At 42.8% G+C, this 25,359-nt stretch overlaps 1 protein-coding gene across 2 annotated transcripts in view; it reads right to left on the bottom strand.

The window, feature by feature from the left end:
- Positions 1 to 25,359, bottom strand: part of sgcd (sarcoglycan, delta (dystrophin-associated glycoprotein)) — a 281,116-nt gene that overhangs the window by 156,723 nt on the left and 99,034 nt on the right. For both annotated transcript variants that reach the window (XM_037120242.1, XM_037120240.1), the window contains exon 3: positions 7,908 to 7,969. The gene's annotated coding sequence lies outside the window, so the exon portion shown is untranslated. The remainder of the gene's footprint in view (positions 1 to 7,907; positions 7,970 to 25,359) is intronic.

Raw genomic sequence — 25,359 nt, 5'->3', positions numbered from 1 at the left:
ATAGGGTTTGTTGGTTATTTTTAACAACATGTCTGCCCTGAAGACACAGCAGAGAGAGGAAAGAAGGATGTAAAAGAGAAGATGGGAGGACAAGTATAATTTTCTCATAAGCATCGCCCCTCTAAGAGGCTGTTTTATGGCATTTTATGCTTTCATTTGACTTTCGCCATATTTACCTTGTTTCTGAAATGCCTGGTAAAAAATGACATCCTTTTTTTAGCGTGCGTGCATCACCTGAAGGAGCAGATAACTCATAAATCCATCTGCTCTGAGCACTGCTTTTAACGGTGCTTACAGCCTGCTTTCTTAGCAACGACTATTCAAAGTATTTGCAACCTGTGAATCATACCTGTGTTTTAACGACGGGCGAAATATTAACAGGACCGAACACACAGTGAAAGACGATTGTTCACGATGTCTGAAGCCAACATCTTTAGTGTGACTGTCTTCTATTACAACGTGACACAACGACTCCTCACAGTCCATTATTAGCTGGGCTGCATTGTGAACACAAACAGTAGCTGCTCTCCTCTGGTCGGTTCTGACAGAGTGGACCCTGCAGGTGTGTTTGCTGACCTGACGGGTCCATGTTAAACATTGAAAAGCATCCTGTAACTCCGGGTCATAACTGTGTAATGTGACCATGATATGATGGGTTTGTGGAAATATCAATATTGGTACAATATATCTGACACATAAATGTGAACATCATCTTGGTCTGCAGAAACATTAACTGCCAACATTTCATCCTGGAGACATTTTCACTTTAAAATCTTTCCTGAATATTTAAATAAACCATATTTTATAGACTATATTGGAAATGTGATCTACGTTCTTTTTTCAGTTTTTAGATGTTTTGTTCCTCCTCCCTCTCATGTTTCTTGACAGAACGTTTGCTCTCAGGACAGAGGTCTGATTCAGGGACGGTCATTTGATGAAGGCACTTGCACGACTCCGCTGCTGCCGCTTCAGTTCAGAGAATACTTATTCTTTGTTTGGCGTTTTGATGTATTTTTGATATGCAAAAAGGCATCCCGGCACTAAAAAATTTGACAAATTACTTCAACCTTTTCAGCACCACGGACAGAGGCGCTGGCATTCTCCGAACAGACGTGTCGGGCTTCTGTGTGTCTGCAGTTTGTGGAGATGAGGAGAGAGGAATGACCTCTGGTGTTCAAAATCAAAGAGAACTGGAAACAGAGGTCATGTTTCGACAATGGGATTCTAGGTGTGAGCGCTGAACCCCAAATCCAGTGAGTGTATTCAAAACTACACCTGCATGACTCCGGGACCCTGTGACACCACTGATGAGACCCTGTTGCTGCATATGAAGCAGTGATTCAGACTTTTCAAAACGAATCCTGTCATTGAATCCTCATCCGTCTTCATCCCCGAGGAGCAGACACATGTTGTGTCCACCCATCTTATTAATCTGTCCCGTCTGAAACGCTCGTTGAATTGATTATTTTAAATGTTCAGTTTTTTGATCCGCTCCTGTTTGTTCTCATGCCTTTAGGCTATACTGTAGTTATCGGTCTCCCCTTGATTGAACATGTCCTCTTAGAACAGAGGTCTGATGCACAGACGGTAATCTAATATGACACCTACACAGCTTCATCATGTAGGCTTGACTTCACCCCCATAGTACACAAGATGATGTATGATGCATTTCAGTTATGCTTTCATAAAGTTACATTTGCCAAGTTATTTCTCCCAGCAGATGAGCTCTGGTTCTCAGCTGTGACCTTTTTTTTTTTTTTTTTTATCTTCTGTAGGAATCGCTTTTTAAATCAGAGGCCCAGACTGGAACGCTCTCAACCCTGAGCCTCGAGTCCCACAGGAATCATTATTACCTGGGGAGATAATTGTTGATTTCAATCTCCTGTGAATACGCCAGCTGTGAAGTCACAACTCCAGAACAGATGTGTTACTGTGCTGCGGTTAAGATACTAGTCCTTGTTAATGCTCATTTGGTGGAACACCAGCCTCCCTGGATACTGGATTCTTTTATGCAACCTCAAGTTCAAAGTTATACTTCATTACTTTAAACGCTAAAATATGAACTTTATTCAGCTGTACTGTATGCAGGTGCAGGGGATTCGGGCAATTATTACATAATTCTATTATATGTAGTTATTTTATATGAAACATGGAGGTATGAGGGAAACTTTTTCTTTGATTAAATTTACACAAAAAACCCAAAACTCAGCTTTTCTCTAAGTAAACTGAATGAACTGTGGGTTGATTTAACTGGCCAGTTGCCAGTAAGCGTTACACTCTTGAAAATGTTGTTTTTTCATCTGTGTTTGTAGTGACAGAAACAGGTATTCAAAGACAAAATGTGACCTTAACCGAGATGTTTAGTGCCTAAACCTAACCAGGCCACGGAGAGTTTCAACATATCTGTGGTTAGCAGAACAGTCCGATTCATTCTAGTGAGTAAGTATTTAGTATTTCCTGTGTTTGTCACCGGAGCGGCAGCTGTGAGGTTCCCGTCTCTGTCTTTGTCCCCTTGTGTCGTCTTCTTCCTGGGCACCACCGTCCCCTGCGTCCTGCCGTGTCCTGGCTCACAGTCTCTTCCTGCGCTGTACTCTCAGTCTTTGCATATTTCATTTTCCCTCTCTCTCTTTACCATCTTTCACTCTCACCTGTTCTCCAGTTCTCAGGCGCCTCTGCCTCCCTCCCTGTATTGTTGGCACTGCTAACAGGCTTTTTTTTCGAAGTGGCCTTCAGAAGCAGCTGGATCGCCGCCGGGAGCCTTTGGAGACCTGCCAGGCCGTCATAGGCCCCTCTCCACTTTATCCTCCTCCGCCTGCCCACCTCTGCTTCTCCTCCTCTACACATTTTAATCTCTTTTTTTTTTCTCTCTGCCGCCATTCATCCTTCCTCCCTCTCTCCCTCTCTACTTCTTCACTTATCTCCTCTCCTCACTCTTCTGCATCCCTTCGCTTGTCAGCCTTTCTGCTCACACTCACATCTTTTCATCTCTGCTGCTCTATCGTGCAGTAAAATCACTGTTCAATCTCTCCTCAGCATTATGCTGTCAAAAACTAAATTGGGATTTCATGCAGCTGAACCGTAATAGCTCCCTGCTGTTTGTTCTCTAACCCACTGTATTATTTCACAAAATGCCAGAGTTGTCCAGCAGTAAAAAAAAAAAAGAAAAAAAGTGTAACTTCAGGCAGGATTTGAATCTGAGTTTTGGACACATCAGGGCCTCTACCACCTTCAATTCACAGCATCTCACATAAATGTTCTGTCACAATATTCTCACAACTTGTAAAAAGACACACAAAAAAATCATCTTATCTACAAAATCCCACATATTGTTTCTGAAGCCACCTCTCCCTCTTGCTCTGTTGAGAACAACAGTTCTTAAAGTTGAACCAGACAACTCTCCACCTCGTGTTTTCATATGGTATCATTGTTGGCACCGCAAAGACAGCCGGAGTGCTCTTTTCTGTTTTCTTTCCAAGCAATGACCAACAAACAGGACGGACAGTGATTCCCTTTATTCACTTTGTCTAGAACAGAGATGCTGCCGGTCGACTGTCGGCCTTCATTTTCCGGGAGATTTCAATGTCTGGCAGTGGCAGACAAAAAAGTGAAAAGAGATTCAGAAAGAGAAAGAATGAAAGAATCATTTTACATTTTAAATAGCTGAATCGGCTGCATCTGTTTCAAGATAAATATATTGTATTTTTCTAGGTTTTATGTCAACATTTTGTCATTTTATGGAGCGGAGAGGAGACAACATAGTGAAGGTTCATGTTTGATATGCAACACTGAAGAATGATGAGACCTGGACACCACATCAGACGTATGACAGCTGTTCGGTAGCGCAGGAAGCCAAAACAAGTCGTACTTCCTGGGTAAGATTACCCCCAATTACCTCCAAACTGTGCAGCCTCACAGAGCCTGCACACAGAAACCTGGGTAACTTCCTGTTTGGTTGATAATAGACTGAATGGCCACTTTGTTCGTGTAAGCTTATGGGAAAAATCTATTTTGTTCAGTGTCCATTAGCTGATGCTGTAATGACATGGTCTGGCTGTTACACACTCTTCCTCTGGGCTAAACATGTCAGTCACATGGTTCAAGATAAACAACTTAATGTGTGACCCATCACCTGCTGCTCTGTGAGAAACTGAAATAAAAGAAACACAGCCAAGAAATGTGAGGCATTCTGATTCTGATGTTAAGTCGGCTGCCTGCATTATTTTTGTGAAATCAGGATGTGAAGATGTTCCTGATGTGAGTCCACTGCTGGTTAAATCTCCACTTTTTAAAATGTAACTCTTAATTTGGCTCCACTGATGGAAACACACGGGTCCAAAGGGGTTTTCAGGCAGCTGTTTACTCCAGTAGTGAGCAGATAAAAAGCTTCAGTTTGATGCGTGAACCTGCAGCTCATGCAGAAGAATTTTGGCAGCTCCTGGATCGTGGTGCAATCCGTGCACCAGAGTGGGTTTCCCTCACGCAACGTCTGGAAATCAGCGATCTCAGGCAAACACACAGCCTGTCATTCAGCGTCTCGTCTTTAAGGTATGTTGTTTTCCCTCCCCGCTTCTCTTCTCTCTTCACCAGATTCCTTCTCAGCTTTCCTCTTCCACCTTCCTTTCACACACTTCCTCTCTCGTCATTATTTCTTGCATTTTCACTCTGTTTTCTCTGCACCTTTCTTCAGAATCATCAGCATGCTAATGCCAGACAATCACACAGGTAATAGTCTTCCATTTCTCTCGAAATTATTTTGAAGGCTCCTCTGAGCAAAGCGTTTAATCTCAAACTTTTAAAACATACATATTCACTTTCAGAATGCTTTTAGAAAATGTGGAAACTGATGAAATATGAAGCGGGTCCTCGCTGGAAAACACAGGCGTGCTCAGTCAACGTCCTCAAAGAGCAACGCTTTAAACAAGCCAGAAACATGGCAGCTTCCGGGCGTGTCGACACTCACGCACAAACATAAAAAAAACGCAGACAAGCCAGATGACTAACAAATCTAACAGTGACTCGTCAAATTAAGTCCCGGGGGAGAATCCTGTTTCCAAGTTTTAGGGAAAGTAAACTACTAAAGAAATGTGAGCACATTGTTGTGTCTCAGCATCTGCATGTCTGCAGCTCATCTCAAATGCATTAAGCTAAAAACAAAAAAAAGAAAAATTAAGCCCAAAGTATCATTTACATAGCAATGCAAATGGAAACACCTGGCTGACAATCTGCATATGAATGGTGCAGTCTCAGACTGTCACAATGTATTCTGATCAAGTCCTGAAAACGAGATCACAAATAAAACTGAAACCAGGTCGACTGCAGCTGCAGCATCCGTAACTGAACCACTGGTTGGATGAGGAAACACCAGCAGGTCCACTGCTGCTGTTGATTTCTCATCTAACTCAACTACTCGGATAATCCAACACTGACCGTCTGAGACCGGACGAAAACCCACGTGTCAACAACCCGATCACTAGAATCAATGCTGGCAGTGTGTCGAGTTTGCTGCCACTTTCGGTAACGTTTCACGTCATAACAACATTTTTGCTATTGGTCTGGTTACATTTGGTTAGGGTCAGGAAAATGTTTTAGCTCAAAAACTCCAGCAGCTTCAGAGCAGCTGTTATACATGGCTGTGATTATTTAAAGGAACCGCAGGTGTACCTGTAAACCATCGTCATGGTGATATCTCATATCTCAGTCATGATCATCAAACATCAAATAGAAGAGCCATGATTCAGTCGCACAGCTCATTTGAACACAAAAATCACTTTGCTATTCAGAATTCTGAGAGAAATTCAGCAGGTTTAACTCCACCAACTTCTCATAAACCTGATATGACATGAACATATATATGTAGCAGAAACGTAGAATAGCAACCGTTTGTTTTGCAGCAGTTGCTTCCTGTTTTGGTTGTTTTAGGTAAGGAATCGTGGCTCCACACGTACAGGCACTGGCCAGGCTGCCATCTGATGCATAATCTGTTTGGTTTCTGTGTTTTGTGGATGATGCTGACGACAGATTCTGATCTCTGAACTCCACACTCACACACTCCTCAGGACACAGACAAATCCTCAGATGAACTCGGGGGGCTCAGCTGACCCAAATCTGACCTGCGCTTTTGCCCTCGCACTGAAAATAATCCAAACAGCCTCCTGCTCCTCCAGCAGGAGTGAAGATAAGCAAACCAGACACAAAGCCACGACACACTGAGATGCTGCTGCACAACGTTGAGTGTGTGTACTGTGCAGCTGGCAGGCCTGCTACCAAACCTTTCATTCTTATTAAAGTTGTTCTTTTTGATTTTTGCAGTCTGTTGGCACAAAACGTACAGCATGTACGAGGCGTCGCGTCTCCAGCTCAATGACAGCACGTGTTATTGTTCCAGACGCAGCCTCTCTTTGTGCCTCTATTTGATTTCATGAAGCCATTTTCTGTTTTCTTGCAGTAGGAAGCACCTGTGAAAATCAGTTTAATCGCTCTGGCAACATGATGTTACGTGCCAGAGTATAGCTGACTGCTCTGTGCCTTTGTATTTATTTGTACCAGTAAAGCAGAGCCAACAGAAAGACGACTGTCTCTCACGACACCCCGAGGACAGATGCTGAGTCGGGCTGAGCTCAGGAGAGACACCTGTGTTTCTGCTTCACTTAGTTAAAACAGTCGAGTCACCTGCAGTGGAAAGTAACGCACACATTTACTTAAGTACATCCAGATTTAGGTTGCACTCTGTTTCTGTTGCAGGGTTTCAGGGGAAAAAAAAGATGATGTCAAATGTTGTTTTGCTCCTCTACATTTATCTCACAGCGATAGCAACTTTGACCCATAGAAACCTCGAGTCAAGGCAGATTCTGGATGTTATAAACCTGGCTCGTTCAGACGATGTCTTTTGAGGAAGCTGTACACTAAAAAAGTATCTCTTTAAATCTTTTCAACTTTAGTTACAGTTGTCTACAGCTTCTTGTGGTTCATTAACTGTCAGCCTTACTGAATACCATGTTTGGTGATCCGACCTTGAAGCTGGTATCTGGTATTACATTTATTTGAGCGTTAAAAGTAATTTTCTAAGTTTCAAACATGCAAGTAAAAGTAAATTACACATTATTTACCAGCATTTTTAAACTGTGTGCTCCTGATTTGGGTGTTTTTTCTTGATAACTGAAATTATTTTAACAATGTGCTGTTGGCTATGTATTCAAGTAAAGTTAAATCACCTCAACATTTGAGTGAAGTGCATGTACAGTAGTTACATTCCATTACTGTTAATAAGAGTATAAATGAATTACATCCTGCAGACGGTCGCGTGTGAAGCAAACCTACAGCAGCTTTGTGGATTGTCTCAGGAAAACTTTCTGTTTACTTCCAAGTGGACTCAAAGTGTTCGGGACGACTTGTGTTAAAGGATAATGCCGGATATACGAGCATCATCACCAACCAAAACCCCATAAACCACTGCCAAAATCAGCAATGAATTGATGCCTCTCACAAGTATTGTGTGTATCCAAAGCCTCATAAATCTTCCTCCTCCGCGCTGTAGAGCGCCACTGTTGCCCGAAACTAAATTAAAAACACATCAGTGAGCCGCCGTGGTGCACTGGGTGACTTGTTCCTCACGATGAAGACACACGCTGTAGTTTGTTTTTGACTCTATCACACACACACACACACACCCACGCACACACAGTCCTGCTGTCACAACTACTCAACCAGAGCACCAAATGTGGATTAATCCGCAGCTGAAAGTAGTCCCAAACAAACCACTTTTTAATGCACACTTTACTTTTTTTTTCCATCCATGTGCACTTACACTCCAGCTGACATGCAGTACAAGAACAAAAACACACACACACACACATATCAAACCAAGCTACATTCATGCACCGATTAAAAAAAGTGAAACACACACTCACCTCAGTGTATGAGTGTGCTGATTCGGAGGTTCTGACAGGGTCCGGGGGATTGCTCTAATCACCTGAAATGAGGAGGTAGAAAGATACGGTCAGCATGTGAAGGATGGGTCGGCCTCTAAGCTGATCATCTCCTCCCAGGCCCGTATTGTTATTTCCCAAGTTGCTCCAATTAGGGAGTGCTGATGTGGGATCAGCTAGTAGATCTCCCGCAGTCATCAAATCCCGTGAAGGGAGGGGAAAAGGTAAAACCAGGATGAACCGAGGGACCGGATCAGCAGAATTCCTCGAAAATCCTCCTCAAACAAACAAAGCTTCACGGAGCTCTGGAGGTCGTTTCAACTCTCTGAGCCCTCGTTTGACTTAAAGTTGTGCTGTGTGGATTTGAAGTTGTGTCTTTAAGGTAAATCAGCTTTAAGTTTTGCTGTTTAGCAACATTGCAGCCGGGAATATTAAAAAAGTAAGACAACAATTCATCACCTGTAGTGACTGCACAGTGTTTATGCTGCTATCCAGTTTTTACTGAAGAACTTTTGGGTGGTCTTATCCTTTAGCTGTTTCACTGGCTCTAATATTCAGGAAGTTTTATCTAGTGAGCAGCTAACATGATGGTGTAAAGTCGAGAATAAAGGTCACGACTGACACAATCTCCTTTGGTGATGGATCACTGTGTTTTGGACTCATTTTGACATTTGATATCGTGGAATCTCACAAACACCGGCCTCAGTGTGAATCAGATGAAAACTGCAGACGCCATAAAACCAATGAAAGCTCTTTGGACAAAACAAAAAGTGTTGTTTCAACAATAATGTTCACAGTCAACAGCTTATTATGTCATTAGATAATAAGTAAGTAAGTTGTATCAGATGGTTACCTGTGATCACAAAATACTGCGTCAAACCTGATATTCTTGCTCTTCATTCCCAGCAAATCAACCATTAATTCCCCAGATCCACTTTGTTTGAACAGACTGTTCGTTGCAGAGGAAGCACCACAGTGTGATAATGTTTCTTTACTGAGCTCTATTTGGGTCAGATTGTACCAAAGATAATTTTCAGTCGCATTGTGAAAAATATGTGGGGACAGAAATGACAGCTGGGGACGCAACAACCTCCAACGTCGTTTGATTGTTAAGTCGAGGCTCCGCTGTTGAAATGAAGAGCACGTTATTATTGTGTTACTGTTTAGTTTACTCTGTATTTCAACAGATGTTTTGTAACGTTGCCATATGACTTCAGGTGTTATTAGTGTCCCTGTAACAATGCACAATAATAACTCACATCATCAGTAGACAGTAAAAGCTTTGTTGAAATACAGGATGTATTTCATCTTTTTAATTTTTGTTTATCATCGAGGGCTGATAACCTGATGGGCCTGAGTGACATGTTGGGCAAAAATGCTAATTAAAGCTTGTGATGAGTCGTCTGCACCGCTGACAGGCCGGATGTACATCTAGAGTTAATTACTGTGAAACCAACAGACCTAAACCCGAACACCTAATATCTAATATTGTGTGTTAAGTATTGTATCACACATATGAATATGACATTCCAAACTTTTAATGTAATTTAAAACAAGTCTGGCTCTTCCTCTGCTCATTATGAACATTTATATATGTACATATATTCAACTATAAATCAAAAGTTGTTAACAAATGTAATAACAAATCAAGGTGACAGGTTTTGCATTAGCAGTAATATAGCGTTGTGACTACATTAATAAAATGAAGATGTAAAGCGGACGGCTGCCAAAACATTTTCCATCGTGTGGATGCACGGAGACGTTATTGACACGTTGACACACCTGGATCGAGTGTTTAATGGCTCCCTTTTAGCTCGGGGGAATAAAACCAACGTTGGAGGAATTAGCGGCTCAGCAGAGCGAAGCCACGGAACATAAGGAGGTTTAAAAATGTGGACGAGTCAGCAGCTTTTCCTTAATGGCAACTTGTGAAAAATGCTTTGTATGTGAGACTTAGAGGGTGAAAAGTGTGTGACTACACCTAATGTGTCACAGGCTTCCCTCGTTGTTTAAGCAGAATACTTCCTGTAACTGAGTCCAGTCGGAGAACGGATCACAGAAGATGTTCATATCAAGGCACCTTCAAGACTTTGAGCGCAGCCTGACAGAACCGCAGCTTCTGTAGCAGCGGCTCCACACAATAACTTGTAATTAAGTCGTTCAAGGCGACCAGAACACACCTCCAATGTAAGCCTAACGCAAATAGCCTCTGTGTGGGCGCTGCACTAATTGATTCAGAACCACTTAAGAACAAATTGTTCAGTTAACCTTTGAGTCAGGCACAAATACCGAGTGACTCGCAGACAGACGCCAGCTCATCTCCTCTGTGTTCCCACACAATGAGAGAGCGACGGCGCCGAGGAGGAAAGTTTCTCACAGAAACTAAAGACGATGACATCATTCGGTTGCTAAACAGGAATTTTTCTGACACAAGATGAACTTCAGCAGCTGCCACATCCAAAATAACAACCGGACCGTGACCGTTCCCTCCAGGAGGTTGTGATGTTACTACTTCTTTCCACTCGCAGTTTTCTGCCTACATTTACATCACCAAACTGTTTTTCTTGTTTCTGTCTCACGTTCACCAACGATAATTACTTCTAAAGACAGTGCAAGGTATTTAACCTCATGTTCTGCATGAAAGTGGGGGCGATGTTTGTGCAACAAGTGATGACAGGTAACATTTTCTCCTGCAAATAGTGAAACATCCAAGACGGATCAGCACAGCAGAGGCACCCAGGTTCACTGCAACTGCTCAAGTCAAGGTGAGGTAAAAATAAATAATCATGGTTCGTGGTAAAGATTAAAGATTAATTTCAACTCAAAAACTGGCTGATATTCAGTCTCTCATCCACTTTTCAACCAGCTGAAAGTGCAGTTACAACATCAGAGTGTCACAAAACAAAGTTGTTCACTCATTTTGCTAATCTGTCCCTTTGCAGATTGCAGGACAGTATCAGTTAGTGTGAAGGTCTTTCTCCCAAGTCATATTTCACTGGTGAGCAAAATGTGGTCGACATGACGACGTAATTTGTGAGCTGCTACCAGGAAATCGTAAGTGCAGCAGTTACTGTCAGAGCATTACAGCTTTGACTACTCTGAAGTGGGACTGGCAGCAAAAAAGAAGAAATAAATATTGTTTGACCTCTGATCTTTGTAATGTGGTTTGTTTTCACAAGTCGTGATATAAAGACGCATTTTATCGTCTATGATTTGACATCTGAGGCTGCCACTCTCTTGAAAACAGGGTTGAGAAGATTACCCACATTTGGATCCTCAGTCAAACAAGGTGAAAGGGCTTCGAGCCACTTCAGCCTCTATACCAGCACGTCATTGCTCTTCATCCTCGTGACGCAGCGAGTGCTCCGACCTCATCTTCCCTAATTTAATTACATTTCCATCTTTACAGAAAGCGGTCTTCACCCCCCACATGTGGCCCACCGCCGTCCTGCTGAGGCCGACACTCCTACTGATGTCACGTTTGTTAATCATATCTTTTCTATTCTGTGCGGCGGGCACAATAATACAGCAGCCGGTACACGCACCGCCACCCAATTAGAGCAGGAATGTGAATTAATGAGCAGGTCGGGGCGGGTTAATGAAGGGCGGCGCTGATCTGCTGAGGGCTGAAATTAAAAACTGTATCGTCCGTCCGAATAAAGTTTCGGAGAGGCAGATGCTCCCCGTGACTCGTTATTATCACGTTAGTGCCGTCTCGTGTTCGTGCTCGGCGGCCGCGGTCGAGCGGTGACTCGTCATACTGTATTTCACAGGCCGCTGTCAGCCTGCGTGGCGTCGCCTCCTGACTTTGTTTTTACTGTTTCATGAAAATACAGATAAAATAAAGAGGCAACATGAGTTCTGTTTGGAATAAAAACTAATGAATGTGTTTACTGGGCAAATGTTGCAGCTTTTAGAAGTAATCCAATGCTTGTTTATCAGTTTAGGGGGGAAATTTTCCCCACAAGATCATTTATTATCCTGAAAATACACTGCAAGAAATCTGGATCCTCACAAGTGTTTCTCTTATTGACTTATCTGAAACTGTGGAATTTCCCAGTACAGCGACACGTATGTGGAACCTGTAATTACCTTTTTGCACCTCAGGAGATCATCGCTTCAAATGTTGTTGCAGCTGAATATGTTTTGCACGAGCAGGTGTTTCATTTTGCTGTGAAAGGTAACGCGTCTGTTCCTGTGAATATCTTCATGCCAATTAACAACACATGACTTGGGACTGCCGCCATTTGTACTCTCGGTCGTAGCAGTTAATAATGTTGGACTAATGTAACTGTCCAGCAGTGGGAGCGACATCATTTACATGATTTACTCTGATTGTGTAGCCTAGTACCTCGAAATTAAGCGTGCTTAATGTGTGATCTCAACGGGGAGGGATGGCCGAACAGAAGCAAACTGAACACAAACCTCCATCTCAACCTCGCTCTCCTTCTACTGAGACACATTCAAGCATATTTTCAGCAGACACCACAGACCCTGAGGTGAGGTGAGGCTCTGTTGGTTGTTTTTGTGGTTCTGATACTCTGATGAACACACAGTGATGCCGCCTGCACAAAGAGCGAACAGACATGTTCGATACAACGCTGGTGAGCTGGTGGAGACCAAAACAGAGCTGAGAGGAGAGTAAACATCAAGTTTAGCAGCCTGTTCTACTCAGAAGTGTGTCCATCAACATCCATAACAATGAAGTCAGGAAGCAGAAAAACAAGCAAATGTGTTTAACATTTTTTTCAAATTTCCACACAAATAACTTCCTGGTTGGCTCAAAGGTCGCCTTCAAAGCTTTTTCAACCTCCGCACTCATCCTGTACCTTTGTGCTGGGGTTCTGGTTTTGACTTGACTTTCTTCTGAAGTCAACCAGACTCTACCTCTGAGAGACGCCTACTTCCTAACCTCAATGACATGTTCTTTAAAAGACACCCACTCTCCTCTTGTGTTAACAGCCTGCTTCAAGTTATTTGTATATTGAGAATAGCAGGGAAAATTACCTCCGATGCTGCTAAAAGTTCCGAGGTTGAGCTGAGAAGTTCTGCTGAATGTTTTATACCTGAGTGTGTCTGAAAAAAAGAGTACTGCACTGTTTATCTTTGGATTATCAAAGTAGCCTTTGGAAGAAGCTGGTGCATGTGTCCACTCCGTAAGAATGTTAACCAAATGACAAACCCGGGTTCAGAAAACCAAGAGGAAATATCATCAGCAGGAGACTCTTCGTCTGCAGGAGAGGATGTGATTCTGACAGACAATTGTTTAAGAGAAAAAAAAAGTCAAAAGCACACTCTTTGTGAAGGCTTCAATTTCCTGAGCCGCCTGCAGAAGCAGCGGCTGGTGGTGATCAGGAGCGCAAACGGACTCAGAGAACCCTGAACACTGCAAACATCCTGCGAGAGCCGGGGCTGAGAAATGAGCTACTGCAAACCAATCAAGCTGCACTGAACCAACACGCTCTGAGCTTTTTCAAGAGGAGACGGGAGGCGACCGTGTCTGCAGCACACACACGAGAGGACACCTGATATCAGAGATGGGAAAAGGCAATGAGCAAAAACCTTCTTGTCTTTTTTTTCTCTCTTCTTTATATTTTTTAGACCTTTCTTCTTTTTCTTCTTCTCTCTGCAGGACGTGAATCAAAACCCTGAAATGAGAATTCCATCAGTGAGGGGTGATGGATGCTGTGGGACAGTTCACAGACATCGTCCTCGACACCAAAAGAGGACATTCATTTCTCATTTTCATGATGAGTGACTTCATTAATTACTGAAAGAATGCAGGGAGGGTGTATTAAACTAATGAATACTTGCGGATGAAATAAGATTGGCTTGATTACCCCTCCATACTGTCCCAGATGTTTGTGGTAGACAAAAAAATAGGAAGGAGTGTCTGGAAAAGGAAGAAGGAAAGGAAAAGAAAAACAGGAAATGAAAGGCAGAAATAGGAAGGAAATGAAAAGAAATAATGGAAAGCAGTATGAAAACAACGGAGAGGAAATGAAAACGTACTGTCTGCCTCAACTGATGCATGCAGGGAAGTGTGGATGTCAGCTTCAGCTTCCTTTGTTTTCATGTCTGCTGTTATTTCCTCATCGTGTGTCTTCAGTCTCTCTTACTCCTCATTTTCCTCCTATCGCCTCCCCTCATCGTCACTTTCCTCAGATTTACGGATCACACACTCCACTTCCATCTGTTCTCGCCATCCAAACCTTAATTTCTAGGTCACTCTCCATCTCTCCCTCTCAGTCTTGTCTTTCTCTCTCTCTCTCTCTCTCTCTCTCTGTCCTTCCATCTCTCTCCGGCTCAGAAAGATTAAATTGGAGGCAGAAGTCGCGTTAATGGCCATCAGCTCATCCTGTGCGGGCATTTCCTCGCCTGCACCGCCTACCTGCTTAATTAGTCGAGAGGCAAACCTCTGGCAATGAACCTGGCACTAACTGCACACACACACACACACACACACCCCTACTGTGTTACAACTGGTGGATTAAATGACCATTTGGAGAGAGACAGGCTTCCTCAGGTAGGTGAGACATGCACCATGTATGACAAACATGGCTTATCGTCATCATCATCATCATCATCATCATCATCATCATCATCATCATCATCATCATCATCATCATCATGCTAGGTCAGGACTGTAAGGTCATTAGTTTTAGTTGAAGACGTTTCTTGAGCTGTAATCTAATCTTTGACAATCCAACCGCTGTAACAGCGAGATGCCACAGACTGGATGAAATTATCGGACTGACCAACCATCATGTCAGCATTACTATACACAGATGATATGCAGTGATACACTTTACGTTTCTCCTAAATAGAGGAACAGGGTAGTCAATCCTAAATAGGCAGACATTTAATCACCTGAACAGAAGGCTAACATCCTCTCAGAGACGCTGAAGTGAGAGCTGAGAGTGGAAACAATCACTGCTAACTCACAAAAAAACACACGTATGTGAGATACCAAACACTATGAACCTGAGCCAGTAATCTATTACTCTGACAATCTAATGTTTACACACAGCTGCAAACCTTCAGATCCAGCAGGCTTCTTCCAGCATATTCTCATTAGTTCACAGTGGGTATAACAGTCGACACCCTCCCACACTTACAGCCTATTAATGAGTAGAACATTTGATTGACATGCCAGTATTATGTTTATCATCCTTCATCTCATAGTTTTAGCTGTATTTAGCTTTTGATTACTGTATCATGGGGACATCCAGTGTGATATAGAGCTGAAGCTTTATGAAACCTGGTATTGATTGCTGTGGAAGTGAGTCATACTCAAACCTTAGCAGAGCAGATAAGGATTAAACCAAGCCAAAGGAACGACAGGCAAACATTTAGACATGCTTTGCCATGAAAACATTTTTAATTTGATTGTGTTGATGAATAGAATAGAAGCAACGAAAATGAAATGTGGAGTTGTAGGTAAGAGCTCAGGGGGAGAAATGTGTGGTTTAGGGGAGCAGAAGTGTTCGGTAGTTCAGGTGAGGATGTCAGATTACTTTGCTTTTTCATTTCCCGCGTGACACGCACCTTGACATGTCAGATTGTGCTAAATATTGTTTTCAACACCAGAATAACTTTCTCCATTCAGACCGCAGACATTTAGACATTGTGGATCCGGTTGGGTTCAAATAATATCCAGCTGGTACTGAAAATGTGCTTCTTAAAATAAAAATGTTGCACATCGAACTTCTGCTTAATAATATAGAATTAAAGGGGAAGTTCTGACAAAGTCTTTTGTGGCTCCAGAATGGAGCTGTGAATAATGTGATAATTTGCCTAAAGCCTGTCTTTAAGTCTGAAAATGAAAAAGATATATAAAACGTGTGGGTGTGAAGTTAGAAGGAACTGAATTTATCAGACCTCTGAAGATGCTTCTCATCTCTGCTGCAGGCTTGCAGCTCAGAGCGACCAGCGTAACACGACTGAATCTCTGAACATGACGTTGCCAGTTAGAGATGCATTGTGGGTATATGGAAAGTAAACAGAACCAAACCACTCCCACTTGTACAGGTGCTACGATGACTGACGAGGACAATAAATGAAAGCAGATCGAAAATAAGCTGAAAGTATTATCAAAGGCAGCAGTTTTTTTAAAACCACGAGGCAAAAAAATAATTAGAAAATAGATGTTTGAAGCACAACAACATGACTTCCATCACAAGTCAAAGAATAAATGCAAACATGTGGTGAATCAGGAAAAACTGAATAAATGATAACTGATAATCACACAGTGTATACTGCCGTGTTGATGACTTTTATGATGGAAGGGCTGCAGATGTCATGTGAGTGGAGTAGAAGTTTGCCATCTTGTTCAGACTACAGAGCCTCATATTAATGATGTATCGTCTTCACATGTATAGGTGCAATTATGACCCTCGGCTACAATATTAATGACCATCAGTGTGTGAGGTTTGGTCTCATCAGTGATCCAACAGAACCATGAACCGTACTTGGCAGTTCAACCCTCTGCACGTCTGGAGCTGCAGCTCAATACTGCACACTTGATAAAATGTTAAACTGCATTCATTTCGATACTTTTCCTGATTGAGCTACAGTGAGACGGCTGTGATTTTGACATTTGCTGCTGTTATTGGTCATATTTTTAGTGGATGGTGTTGTCCTCTTTCAGAACACCTGCACATGTGCTACTTCAAATCATTTTGGTGTCCTTTACTGGCTCTTATTTTGTTAAAATGCGCCACTATCTTCTCGACTGACCGCTCTTTGTTGTACTTCTACATTATATTAAAATCTGTCTGCAAACACTGAAGAGAACTGAGCCCTGAACACACCTGATCACGTCCCCCTGCACCGTCACCGCGGGAGCACGCGGTACATGTGTGTGATGGTGTAAATCCTGAGCCATCAGCGAGGATCCTGTGTGTGAAGACAGGAATAATAAACCTTCCTGGGTCCTTCAGCTCTCACAGCTCTGATGACTTATTACCAGCTGCATCAAAGCTGAACACTGTGCTACAGCTCCGCAGAGGGGAGGCTTGACTGGGTTTATGACCGCACTGTGTGTGTGTGTGTGTGTGTGTGTGTGTGTGTGTGTGTGTGTGTGTGTGTGTGTGTGTGTGTGTGTGTGTGTGTGTGTGTGTGTGTGTGTGTGTGTGTGTGTGTGTGTATTCCTGGAGTGGGTGTGTCTGAGAGCCTTCCCCTGCACATGTCTGTGTGTCTGAAGCGAAACGAGGGACACAGAACACAGAAATCACAAAAACAAAAGAATTGCACCCTTCCTCTGCTTCTCCTGGCTCTTATTGTTAGGGTTATGTGACACACACACACACACACACACACACACACACACACACACTCCGTGTAGCATGGACAGAGAGCGTGCTGTGGCTTGGACACGCGAGAGAAATAAAGCCATGACTTCAGTTTTCCCTTGACCTTTAGCTGGAAATGGAAACACCCATTAAATAACAGAGACTGTTTCGAGATTTTAATCATTGTAACGTTTGTAACGTTCGGCTGCATGTGTGTTTACGTGTTTGTGCATGAGTGGGCGATCCGGAGTCCATCTGACTTACTTTCCCTTAAAAAGATCTCGTGTCTTTTCCCCGGAGGTAAAACCACGTGATGGCTCGTCTACACTGAGCTACACTGAAACACTGATACATTCTCAAGATTGTTCTTGTGATGTAAACAAGACTTAAACTCCAGCTGCCCCTAAACCCTTCAATATCCATTCATTACCACAGAATGTTTACAGAACAAAATGTTATAGAAATCTGTTTGAGTTTACAAAATGTCCGGTTATTCTCGGAGCATCAGAAATGGCCTGATAGATTTTTCAGTTGAGCTGTGTATGAGCAGAAACTTTGAGATGAAGATGACAACTAAAGGAAAACGGCACGACGAGGTAAAGAGCGATGTCCTTGACAGTCTCAGCCAAGATACAGAAGGACGGACAGCCGAAACAACATCGTGTGCATGAGAACTACACCTCATCACAAATCAAAAGGTCAGGCTGCAACAGTGAGACCTTCCCCGACTGCTAATAGACACGCCTTGTTTGACTTCTGCTAGAGGTTCATGGTCAATACTGGGAGAGATTTTTTTTATCTTCACAGTAACAAAAACGGATACAACAAAACCTAAAAGTGAGAGAGCACTCCATCGTCCAAATGAGAATCTGCCTCGCACCAGCGCCGCAAACAAAAAGACACACACACAGTGCAGAAAACAACAAGAACCTAACAGCCACTGCAATCTCATTAAACACGGCCTTCGCTCACTCGTCTATTCGCTTGATTATAAGTTCTAATAGAGCGCTCGTCTGAGTTTGACAACGTTGAAGAGAAGTCATTTTTGCAGAATCAATCTGAAAAGGTAAGAGGAGATGTCAAGGACCTGTTGTTTCAACAGCATTTAAAAGGACTACATCAATGTGAAGGATGTCCTAACTACAACATCTACGACATCTGAAGCACCCTCACATTTATTCTTCTACATTTCTTATGACGATGCTCTCTTGGGTTACGATGAGTCACAGCCACCACAACACGTTTCTCAGCATTTGTCGCATGTTGAATTTTAAAATTTTCTCATGACTAATTTGACTTAGTCATGAGAATGATGTGCATATCTAATTGAAATGAAATGCATTCATTCAGTCAAACCTTTATTTAGGACTCTGAGCACGGACAAAGACGTCGATAAAAACAACAGCAAACCAGGTTAAAACAGAAATAAGTGTCCCAGTGACACAAGAGAATTCAGTTTGAGGCCATGTTGCAAGATATTCTAAGAGACTGCAGCACAAACACCAAGCAGAGTCCCGACACAAGGGACCTGAAGAACCGGCCCCGTCACTGGACGGAGTTAAAAACTGACCAGGGTTCCCACAGAGATGTAATATAAGATGGTCTTTAAAAAAAAAAAAAAAAAAACATATTTTTAAATAGGGACCCCAGCACACTTTCTAAATTGGACACTACCCTGTTCTAGCAACAACAATTCAACAGACCATCATTAATGATCACAATGTCAGAATACTCAACATTTGGATATACTGTACCCAGAACTGTACGGCAGAATTAATGTTGGAAGTTTACATTTCTTTAGGTTCAGTAATCTGTGCTTACGGTCTGGTTAGGTTTAGGCAAACCTGGCTTGGTGAGGGTTAGTAAAATAGCATGTTTTTGCCTAAAATACCTGCCTTGGTCAACACAAACGAGGCTCTGAGGTCTCCTTAAAAACATCCAGTGATTTCATACAGAAATGTTGAATGCAGTCTTGAACTGTGGTCGCTGGCTTGGCCACCTTCTCGCCTGTAACTTCAACACCACCACCCTCAGTCAAGTCTTACATGTGCCATTAGAGCATGATGAGACAATGATACGACAATGTCAATCGTACATAGCCTGCGACATGTACAGATGTGAACCTATCAGTGGTTTGCAGAGAAGTTACTTTGTCCTGGCAACTGGTGCTGACTGTACCTGGTGAAACAGAAAGAAACTGTATCGTACTGAGAGTCCAGAAGGTTAAACTTAACAGAGAGGCGGGCAATCCATCATTGCTGCTTGTCAGTTTAACCTCGGCACTGGCATCGATTCAGTGTATACGAGTGTTTGTGCAAGTATGCACATATAAGGTAAGTGTGTGTTATCAACCGTAGCATAGTGACTAGAGAAGCACAAAAAAAAATCAAAAATCAAATAAAATGACGTGCGTGATAACAGCGAAGGTTAAACACAACGATTTGGCAAAAAGATTAACCTCAAAGCTCCTCAAGCTTCTCACACACAAACACAGACTCACGGGCTCATGAGTCAGCGGCGGCTGGCAGTTTGATAGCTTCTAATCTGCTCTGAATAGACGTTGACAGACAGAGATAGACAGACCGAGGGGAGGGAGGGAATGTTAAAACTGAGATAGGACGAGTTTAGGGCTGGAAAGATAATGAGGGAAAATGAAATGATGAGCTGAGGGCAGAGAGAGAGAGACAGTCAGCGGAGTGACCGCAGCACACAAAAAGAAGAAGCTTCTCCTTTTCTTTTTTTCTTTCCACTGAGGAGATTAAGGCAAAAAAAGCTGCAGCTCTTCCTTGCTATTCAAATCTCCCAATACATGCAGAGCATTGTGGGAAAGTTACAGTATGCGAGTGTGAGGGCAGATGAGAAAACCTTCCTCCTCCTCTGGTGACCTTTAAGATGTACTGCCGCTCTCTTCTGATCTACTGTGACATTTTCCTGTCGGTGAGCATCTGTTCAATCTGAAAGAGAATCTGAAGCTCGCAGGCTCGACCCAGGTGATATACAGCAGGTCAGCAGGTACACAGGCAGGTACTCACCATCTGCAAGTGAGGAGACTCACTCAGGCTGAAGGGTATATATGGATAGGTTGGAACTGAAGAGCTGAACACAATGCCGAGTCCTCTTTGTTCATACATGCATTACAGAGTTCTTTGTTAATCTGTGCTGGACTTCACCCAACTGCTCCATTCAGATCATACAACTATAATAGCTTCTTTAATATTCAATAACTCTAGCTGTCTGAAGCTGAGCTGTAGTCAACCTCATATAATTGCCGGTCACTGCCAGTAGTGCTGTTGTTGCAGTTAATATCCCGTAAATGCTCCAACTATACTGACTCTTCTTATTGCTTTGCAGGAGCTGTGTGTCGGCCATCAGTACGGCTGCTGCTGCTGTTCGAAACTGTTACTGCCACCAGTGTTTTTATGCTACTAGCTGCTCGCTGGTGCTTTCTGCTGCTGTTACTACTGCAGACTATCATTATTGCAAGTTTTGGTGACAGTTTGCATAGAAGTTCGCTGTTGCCAAGTTTATGGCAAATTTGCTCATCCCTGCAATTGTCAAAGAAGTCAGGTCTGGGACTTTGGTCAGTACCAATGATTATCTGATAATGTGGAGGTCAAACAGCTCCAGTGGTAACCCTCCTGCTCACAGACTCGCAGCAGGTTTTTGTTTCATTTCGTTGGCTGGTTTGTCAGCAGGATAACACAAAAAGATAGAGAATGGCTCTCTGCTGACAATAGACCCCATTAACATTTGGTGCAGATCCAGATAAGTGGATTGATCCAGGTTTTAGGGCATTTTTCCATTGTTTTGTTAATTTCTCAGAGAATGATCTATGGCTTTTGATGGTGAATACCTAAGTAGATACAATTTTATGCAAGGAAATGGAAGTGTTGGACTTCTGTAGAGATATGCACTAAAGTGAGGGCCATTCTAGAAGTTAAAATCAGAATGAGTACGTCATTACTTCCAGAACTTGACCACAATAACCAACAAGTGAGACATCCAAGAGCTCTTTAACATTCTAGCCCTTCAGCTTAACGTATGACTGCTGACAGAAACTTAAAATCTCTCTTCCACTTCGTCTAGCCTTTTGTTTTTTCTTAGAGAGAAGTGACTGATGCAACCAGATTTCCTCTGTAGTCTGACCCCGGGGTTAGAAGGTCACACTATAAAAAATGAGATTGAAGGTAAGAATATTTCACCTGAAAGGCTCAGTCAAAAATAATCTGTTACCTGGTCTCTAAAGACCGAGAACAGCCTCTGGCCTCATGTCTCTCTTTTTTACAGGTTCTCGCCTTTTAGTACGTTTCATTGCATTCCTGATGATGACAGACTCAGAACATCTCCAGAGCCCGACTCTCTCTGAGGTCAACAGTTCAACTGTTTCATCTTCAAGAGCACACATCCTCTGATCTGTGAGTCATGGGTCCATGTCTCCATCGCAGAGTTTTTTGACTATTGCAGAGCTGTTAACATAAAAACAACTGTTTGTCATTGGAAAATACCAAACAGCATGAATTCTTTTGATTGAAACTGAAGTTTTTACTTAGGAGGCAAATGAGTTAAGTCCTGCGGCATCATCATTCAATTGAAATTAGAACTGAATAAAGTTTTGTGTATCTTGATTTAGCAGGTTTAATATTCAGTAATAGCAAACAAAGCCAGGGAAAGTGGATGACATTCAGCAAAGGTCATGGGCTGGATTTGAATCCTCAACCAAAACGGAACGCCTACAAGACTACAGAAGCGTGATGAACAATCCTCGAACAGTAAAATAGTGTTCCTAATATTTTACCAAGTGAGCGTATTCACTGGTGGTGAAAATATTCTGTGAAGCTGGTACTCCCGGGCTTTCCAGGCTCACTTCTTCTCCTGGTATCACTGAAGCCAAAATGAGTCCTGCCTGCTCTGCGTTCTGGGGTTTGCATTCCTTTGAATGAAAGTTATTACGGATGCCAACATTTATCTGCTGAAAATAAAAAACGGGGGGGGAAAAAAAAAATTGAAATGAATGCCTGTGGAGCTCTGGCTGCAGCGAGTGTAAGGGTATTAGGGTGTTATCTGGGTTTAAAATACATCCAGGGGGGAACCCAGGGCAGCTGCAGCCGAGCAGGAGGGGGAGGAGGAAACTCTGCAAAGAGAAACTCCGGGGCAGATAAATGTTTAAAACGCTGACAGAATGTTATTTGTTGACATTTACCCACAGAGGGGCCCAGATGTTTCAAGCATGACGGGGCAGCATTCACCACATCTGACTCGTGCCAAAGAGAGGGCGAAAAGTGATTAAATACTGTCTTCAGCAAAGGGCACAGGCCGCTGTTCCAGAGACCTGCCGGTGCTGCACGTGAAGCCCGAATCATTCAACTCTTCCTGCCAACAGAATCTCACCTGTAGAGCCGAATATACAGAACAAAGGAAACATTGCCGTAGTGGTCAAACCAAGGGAAGACTGGTGTCAGTATTTAGCAGATCCCGTTCATATTATTTTGTCTTACAGCGGGATATTTTGGATATTTGGTCGTGAGCAGATGACGTCACCATCTCCAAATGATTTCTTTGAGTAGACTGAGAACCACATCTCACCCACAAATGTCGTGATTTTAAAAAGCCCATTTTTTTCCTGGCTCTGGCACAACTGGATGACTTCACCGTTCTTAATCCTGCCCACGTAGCTCTGATTTGCAGGACTGTTTTCCAGCCGGGGAAACAGCTGTCAATAAACACCAGACCGGTTTGAGCTGCAAACAAACAAAACTGACATGTGGCCAGCGAATCAGAGATCTGGAACCTGGCTGTAAACCTGATTTAATTCATAATGTGTTCATTCCATTGTCATCCATAAATATAATTCATATTCTATCTGAGCTTAATGTTTGTATCCCTGAAATAATGTGTGCAGACCTCGTCTCAGTCTGCGTGCAGCCACAACGAGCTTCACCAATCAGACACTCAAGGTTTGTAGCATGAGGGGTGAAACTGAGGGCGGCAAAAAGTCAGAGCAGATCATAACCATTGAGGCAATCTCCGGCCCTGTTCAGGCCTGGTATTAACATCTGTCCTCGAGACACATCTGAGATCTGATCACTCAGACTGTCACATTCAGAGGGAGCGAGGATATTCTCTCAGCACCTGAGGTACAGTGCAGAGCTGCATGATGTCTTCTGTGTGACAGGAAGAAGACGACGATGCCACAACAAAAGGTCAGAGTGGATTACACACTGTCGGTTCACTGTGCTGTTAAATACATGTAACAAAGAAAATGTGTGCAAACACACTGTTTCTGTTTCAACTGATCCAACTGTTAACTAGTAACTGCAATATCACCAGACTCCCTTAACAAATCACACAATTTTGAGAGTTGCTGAGTGAGGAGAAGCTTAATAAACTTTGCAAAACGTCTGTGAGTAAATTCTGAATCATTTTTGAGCCCTTTTGTAAATTCAGTATTAAATACAATATGGCAAGTTGTATGTTGTCTTGTAGAACATGCTAATAGAAGTGACTTCTTTATCACCTGTGGCAACAGTCCCCAAACTCCCTTTAAGAATATCCCTGTTTTGTGAGCGGTTCAGTTGAGCTAAACTTTACACATGGTGGTTTCTCTGATGGACAGAAAAATGGAGGCTAAAAGATGTAGGGAGAGGCTGCTGTCAAAAATCCATTCTGAGCGGTTTTGGGGAAGACAAAAAAAAAACAAACAGAATAAAAATAGTCTGAGAGTCATGGGAATCAGTTATGACAGACACAGATAAGCTAAAGGAAGAGAAAGTTAAAAATAAAAGTGAAAAAGGAGCGTGACTAGGATGGCGTGAAAGGTAAAAACGCTGCAAGTTGAACTAGAAAGAGTCGAGTGTGAGAGTGTAAACATGGGAGAGAGTGTGCAAGATGAGAAGAGACAGCAGGAGAATGACTGATGGAAGGGAAGAAGAAGAGAGGAGGAGGAGGAGGAGGAGGAGAGAGCACAAGTGACAGACAGAGAAAGCACAACAGAGATCCAAACCCTGCCGTGGGGCTTTCTGGTAAAAAAAAAAAAAAAAAAAAAAAAAAAAAAAAAAAAAACACATCAATAATCTCTCTCTTTCCTTTTCTCCCCTCTTTCTCTTTCTCTTCTCCATCCTTCATCCTCAGGATGTTTTTCAGACTCCGAGCTCAGAGGATTTTATCATTCTTCTCCCCGAGGGACTTATTCCAGTTTAAAATCATTGATACTGATTACCCCGGGCCCTGTCATATTGATTTTTGAGATTTATTGTTGGCCGACTCCCTAGCAGAGGTCCGTGGCCCCTGTGTCCCCGAGCTGGCAGTCATTTGTTAAACACTCTCCCCTCCTGACAGGGGACACGCCGAACTACCTGCAAACACACACACACACACACACAAGCTTGTACATAAAAAGAATCAACATGTAAAGCAAAGAAGTAAGAGCTGCCAATGCCGTGTGTGTGTGTGTGTGTGTGTGTGTGTGTGTGTGTGTGTGTGTGTGTGTGTGTGTGTGTGTGTGTGTGTGTGTGTGTGTGTGTGTGTGTGTGTGTGTGTGTTTTGGATTGTCAGCCTTCCAGATCTGGTGTCAGAGAGGCGCTGGTTGAAGAGACTTGTAAAGCTGCTGGGCCTGCTGACAGCCCCCCTAAACAAGAGCCGTCTTATCATTCGAATCTGAACTGCAGAAACAGATTTTTGGGGTGATGGATGTACAATTCACATAAGCACATCAAAACACGCAACACGCAAATGTGAATATGAATATGCAAGCTGTCATTCATAACCAGAGAGCAAATCTATAAACCCCACACAGTCTGATTCTCATATCCACAGACTGTAGCAGCAGATTCTTAAGCTCCGACTCTCCTCACGACATGACCTCCGTACCTCCGTGCACAGATCAGTGAAAGCAGGTCAGTTTCGCACTACTTATGTTTCACAGGAAACAGCACATGTGTTAGAGCATAAAAGAGCAGAACAATCCCACACTGGCTTGTGAAGGACCATTTTGCAGCCTCAGGTTTGGTATTTTAGCCATATGTTTTAGTTTTTTATTGCTGTAGTTGATTTTGGAGCCAGATGTGACTAATGTGTGTCTTCTGTCTACACTGTGGTAGTGACCTTACAATCACAGGTTAGCCACACCATGTAGCACATCCTGC

Source organism: Acanthopagrus latus, chromosome 13 (genome assembly GCF_904848185.1).
Source record: "Acanthopagrus latus isolate v.2019 chromosome 13, fAcaLat1.1, whole genome shotgun sequence".
NCBI lineage: Eukaryota > Metazoa > Chordata > Actinopteri > Spariformes > Sparidae > Acanthopagrus > Acanthopagrus latus.
This window is presented reverse-complemented; position numbering and strand designations above follow the sequence as displayed.